Below are 6,131 nucleotides of genomic sequence, written 5' to 3' on the forward strand. Positions count from 1 at the left end.
ACACGCAGCATGCAATCAAGTTGCCGATGTACGGTAGTATAGAGGAGGTGAGCGACCGCCCAGTCTCGTAGTATAAGCAGTTCATGTTAAGAGTTGTGACCGGTCCAAATAGATAGAGCAGCTACAGCTAATGTATACCTATGTAAGCACTTGTTTTTGCATTACTGTGGTTGAAATAGTCAAAGTTTAACATTTGTTCAGTGCAGACAAGAATTCAATCAAACATAGTACAATGAGAGTGTTGCTGTTCCAAACAATTGCCCCTGGAATACCCTTACCCCCGCAGCCAGTCTTGACCCGTTGGAAAACGGGATTGGATGCTGTTAATTATTATGCAAAATATTACGGCAAAATAATGGAGGATAGCACAGACAGTTCCGCTGTTGCAGCTGTAAAATCATTGCCTTCTGAACAGCTATTGGAAGATATTCTGTTCATTGATTCTAATTTTAAAATCGTGTCCAAAAGCATCACCCTGTTAGAATCGTCTAAACTACAACTCTCAGAAGCCCTTAATATAGTGTATAAAGTATGACAAACCGTTATCCAAAATAACAATTAATTAATTTCAGAAAAAGTGAAATGTAAGTTCAGAAACATTATTGCTAAAAATTCTGCCTATTCACAACTTCGTATTATAAATGATGTACTATCAGGTCACGACAAGACGTCTGAAGTTGGTGTAATAAAAAGAAGTGACTTTCCGTTCTTCAAATATGCACGTATTACATCGTGTGATGTTGAACGTACATTTTTCCAAAATAAAAACTGTTTCAGTGACCATCGGAGGAGGTTCACTTTGCAGTCGCTCAAAATGTACGTAACTCTTCACTGCAATGCACATATTCAAGGATGATGTGAGTAGGCTATATTACATTACATTTTAAGAGTTAATATATCTCACTACAAAATAATTGTGTATTTACATGTTTAGACATTTCCTACTTCAATGATCATTCATTATATTTCTTGACTGCAGGATACAGGTTTTATTGTAACCGCATTATACTGCTCAGTGTTTACATCAGAGGCATACTCCTCCGTTGCACGCCCCCTTCTCATACAGTCTATACCGCGTGCGTAGTAAACCTTACGATTCTCGTGGCAATTCCACGAAGTATACTAATACCATACTTAGTATCCATGATCAATTTCAAACAAATCGGATAAATTTTGTGGATTTTGAAATATTCACCTCTGCCTCCCCTTAAAGCCTCATTTATTTCGATACGAAAGCATTTCCTGATACTATTCTATTACTAAAATAGATTTAATTGTGTGCCTTCTATCACATCTGAAAATTAGGAATAGTTACTCTGAAACACCCTGTATATGAGAGTAAATTTGCTCACAAGCTCTCTAATGCTTGACTCTTTGTCAGAAATGAGTAAGTGTGGTTAAACAGCTTGGATACTGGCTCTTCAAAGTCTGAACCTGGAATGGATCCAGGCTTGTAGGCAGATACTGACTCAGTGTGTATCCACGAATGCAATGATTGTTACAAGAACGACGGGTAGTCTAGGTCGTATTCTTCAATCTGATGCTGACAGGCGGGCCATCCTGCTTCAGCCCTGACAACGCGAGATCCCTCCCACCAGATAAGCCCCATGCTTTTAAGTCAATGAATCTGGGACCCATATTGCCCCAAGACTGATTTTAATTGTTGCAGGTGATACATGAAACGAGGGGGAGGTAGAGAGTTGATGGAATGATAGATGGAAACTGAAGTTTCAGAAGAGAACCCTGTACAAAGTCTGCTTTTCCACTACAAATACCATCACAATCTGGCTGGGGTGTCGAACCTCTAGGGCTGACCCACAGACACGGCTGAATGGACTTCAGCTCTCGAGTTACAAATAGTCGTCAAATGGGGTAACTGTAAGATGCTTACACGATGCTCTGTGGTTAAAGAAAGTGCTCAAAACTGCCTCCGCCCATTTCAAGTCAAAAAAGCAGAGCTGTATAAAACCCTGTCAGCGATTTTATAGTCATGAGATGGATTGGGTACACAGTGATAGATCTCACAAAGACCCATTAGATATGTAGGGATATGTATCGTTTCTTATGGTTCACCCTGTATAAATGTATACGATTTTCGGGAAAACATTACAATTGGCCCGATAGTCTGTATATTTTTTCTTCTCGGAACCATTTATGTACCGTACCGGCGTGGCCCAGTCGGTTAAGGTGCTTGCCTGCTGGTTTGAAGTTGCGCTTGGGCGCGGGTTCGATCCCCGCTTGGGTTGATTACCTGGTTGGGTTTTTTCCGAGGTTTTCCCCAACCGTAAGGTGAATGCCAGGTAATCTATAGCGAATCCTCGGCCTCATCTCGCTATCACAAATCTCATCGACGCTAAATAACCTAGTAGTTGATACTTACTCACTTACTGGCTTTTAAGGAACCCGGAGGTTCATTGCCGCCCTCACATAAGGCCGCCATTGCTCCCTATCCTGAGCAAGATTAATCCGGTCTCTATCATCATATCCCACCTCCCTCAAATCAATTTTAATATCTTCCCATCTACGTCTCGGCCTCCCCAAAGGTCTTTTTCCCTCCGGCCTCCCAACTAACACTCTATATGCATTTCTGGATTCGCCCATACGTGCTACATGCCCTGCCCATCTCAAACGTTTGGATTTAATGTTCCTAATTATGTCAGGTGAAGAATACAATGCGTGCAGTTCTGTGTTGTGTAACTTTCTCCATTCTCCTGTAACTTCATCCCTCTTAGCCCCAAATATTTTCCTAAGCACCTTATTCTCAAACACCCTTAACCTATGTTCCTGTCTCAAAGTGAGAGTCCAAGTTTCACAACCATACAGAACAACCGGTAATATAACTGTTTTATAAATTCTAACTTTCAGATTTTTGACAGCAGACTGGATGATAAAAGCTTCTCAACCGAATAATAACAGGCATTTCCCATACTAGTAGTTGATACAACGTCGTTAAATAACCAACTAAAAAAAATTATTTTAACGATGCTTTCAAATGAGATTATTTGGTTGGGAAATTCAACGTAGGAGAGAAACGGCCGACGAATTTTGCTTATCAGGGACAGGGTTCTTTTATATGGCGTAAATCTAAGACACGTGACCTCCGGTTTTACGTTCCTGCCGAAGGAAACCATGCTAAAAATTGTATCGTTCTCTGCCGGTTTTGAACCCAAGAAACTTGGTTCGAACCGTCGAACGAAGTTCTAGTTCCTCCCCCGAGATATTATTCTGAAGTCTTGGGCTTGGGAAGGTAAATGGAGAGGTTCTTTGGCTGTTATAGCCTGTTAAATTGTTTTCCCCTCCTTGCGAAGAACTAAATTCTCAATACCTTGTAGTTTCCTATATTTATTGTATAGATTGCATTGGAAAGCAATCATAATCGATTATAAATCGAATATCAATACCTTGTAGTTTCCTATATTTATTGTATAGATTGCATTGGAAAGCAATCATAATCGATTATAAATCGAATATCAATACCTTGTAGTTTCCTATATTTATTGTATAGATTGCATTGGAAAGCAATCATAATCGATTATAAATCGAATATGCGATCAATCAAGTGTGCAACCCTTTTTGAAGATGTCAGTTACGTAAGTCAATGTTTTAAAAGGGAAAATGTGTACATATTGTGTTGAGAAGAATGTCTTTGAATACAGTGAAACTTCACGAATTAGATTCTTGTGATAAAGGTAAGTGAAAGAGTAATTATATGATATATTCAACAAATACAGATATAAATATCCTTGATTCTCTCGGAAAACAATTTCACGTAAATAGACCGATGGCAATGTGACGGACAGCTCTTCCTACAGTCAGGCTGGTTGTGTGGAATCTAATTTACTAGTGACTTAGGTACTTAAAATGGGAATCATTTAATTGCAGGGGTAATGCAAATAGCGTAATGACGAGAAATCTTTGTCGGAACGAAACAACGGGGAACGTAGAATATGATGGAGACAGCCTGCACCATAATTGAATCTTCTACCACTACGGATGTGAGTACCGGTAACTTAACATTTTTTGTGTAGTCTGTACCGTGTATTTAATAATACAATATGGCCGTATTTACTACTATTTTAATATATAATATACAAGGACGCTGTTTCCTATTAGACTATAAAAGCCCGCTCCCACTTACCAGAATCGAAATGAAAAATCTTCCGCCGCTTACATCTAGTGGAATCGAACCGAAGCGTGTTGCACTGTAAAATCGATCACATAATAACCTCAACACAGTTACGTAAAGATGCGGAAAAGGAAATAAATAGAATCCAAAACGAGAAAAGGAAGCCACCAGAATAACTCAGGCAGTAGCGTGTTTGCCCTCTGATCCGAAGTTGCGCTTGGACAGTGTTGCCATATTTCGATAACAAATCCGTCAACGGCTATTTGTTTTTATGACAAAATCTGTTTATTTTGGAATATAAAATACTCTGCAATCCTTTATAGTACACGATTACGAATCACCCTGTTTTTTTATCCCCCCTCTTTTTTTTTACATTGCTTTTTCTTTCAACTCCTTTCTTAAATAAAATTATTTTTTTTTATTTTCTTTGCGTCTTTGAGTAGTTCATGACAGTTATTAGTAGGGGGCGGATGTTAATGAAAAGTCATCTTCTTATTTTTCACATTAGGACGATGCCTATTAATATAGAAATCCTTTCTATGTTAATATCAACGTAAAATACACATTACATTTTTTGACGTTTTTGAACTAATAGGTCTTTTTTTCGGCATTTTTTAAGAACTTTTAGATCATTTGGAATGCATTTTACTTTCTTCTTTACGATAGGTCTGTTAAATCATTTTCTAACCAAACAGGTCAGTAGTAATTACCTACTAAATAAGTGAATAACAGTGAAGTTTGAGTTTCATAGTTTGGAACAGACTCTAAAGTCCATCCCTGAAGGCTTCACCTCATACAACGGAAGTAATATAAAATGCTTGACAGCAGCTTAGTTCAAGTGAGGACTTTGACCGCTACTATTCTTTTATCGGTACGAGGATGTCTTTAGAATTTGTGTTTGAAAGGGGAGAAACTTTCACCATGTCCTGGACAGGATGTTGTGTCCTCAACATGGTTCGGAAGGGATGTCTACTGTAATGTTATAATGTTATGTTTTATTTAACGACGCTCGCAACTGCAGAGGTTATATCAGCGTTGCCAGATGTGCCGGAATTTTGGCCCGCAGGAGTTCTTTTACATACCAGTAAATCTACTGACATGAGCCTGTCGCATTTAAGCACACTTACATGCCATCGACCTGGCCCAGGATCGAACCCGCAACCTTGAGCGTAGAAGGCCAGCGCTATACCAACTCGCCAACCAGGTCGACTATCTACTGTAGTAGACAGTATTTTTAACACAAAAATTGCAAGAATGCATTCTGCACCCACAATTTTTGTCATTCACACTCCCTCATTTGGAAGATCTGGTAACAAAAGTGAAGCACGGAAGGAGACGGAGAATGAAGGCACTAACATGGACCACCCCTGATTGAAACAGTGTAAACCCTCATTAAAATCTATAGTTTTCCCTTAAAACCTTAATTTTGTTGCACGTTCTTTTTCTTTATCTTAGCCATATTCCAGGTAGTTGCCTCCTCTTCCCGAGATTTGCAGGGCAGTCATTGAAACAAGGTGACTAATTTTTAAGAAGTTGTGGTGCGGGTACGGTGAATAATATTTAAATGTCATTTTCTCTTAATTTTACGTTAGTTTAAGGGCATTTTAATGATCATTTTAAGTAGATTTTTAGGTCGTCTAGTTATTAGTATACATACATAGGCTGTGTTCTGCCCATGGGTAGGTCTTTCACTGCAAACCCAGCATTCTCCAATCTTTCCTATTTTCTGCCTTCCTCTTTATCTCCTCATATGATTCATATATCTTAATGTCGTCTATCATCTGATATCTTCTTCTGCCCCGAACTCTTCTCCCATTCACCATTCCTTCCAGTGCATCTTTCAGTAGGCACTTTCTTCTCAGCGAGTGACCCAACCAATTCCTTTTTCTCTTCCTGATCAGTTTCAGCATCATTCTTTCTTCACCCACTCTTTCCAACACAGCTTCATTTCTTATTCTGTCTGTCCACTTCACACGCTCCATTCTTCTCCGTATCCACATTTCAA

The sequence above is a fragment of the Periplaneta americana genome, chromosome 1, assembly GCF_040183065.1.
Source record: "Periplaneta americana isolate PAMFEO1 chromosome 1, P.americana_PAMFEO1_priV1, whole genome shotgun sequence".
Classification (NCBI taxonomy): domain Eukaryota; kingdom Metazoa; phylum Arthropoda; class Insecta; order Blattodea; family Blattidae; genus Periplaneta; species Periplaneta americana.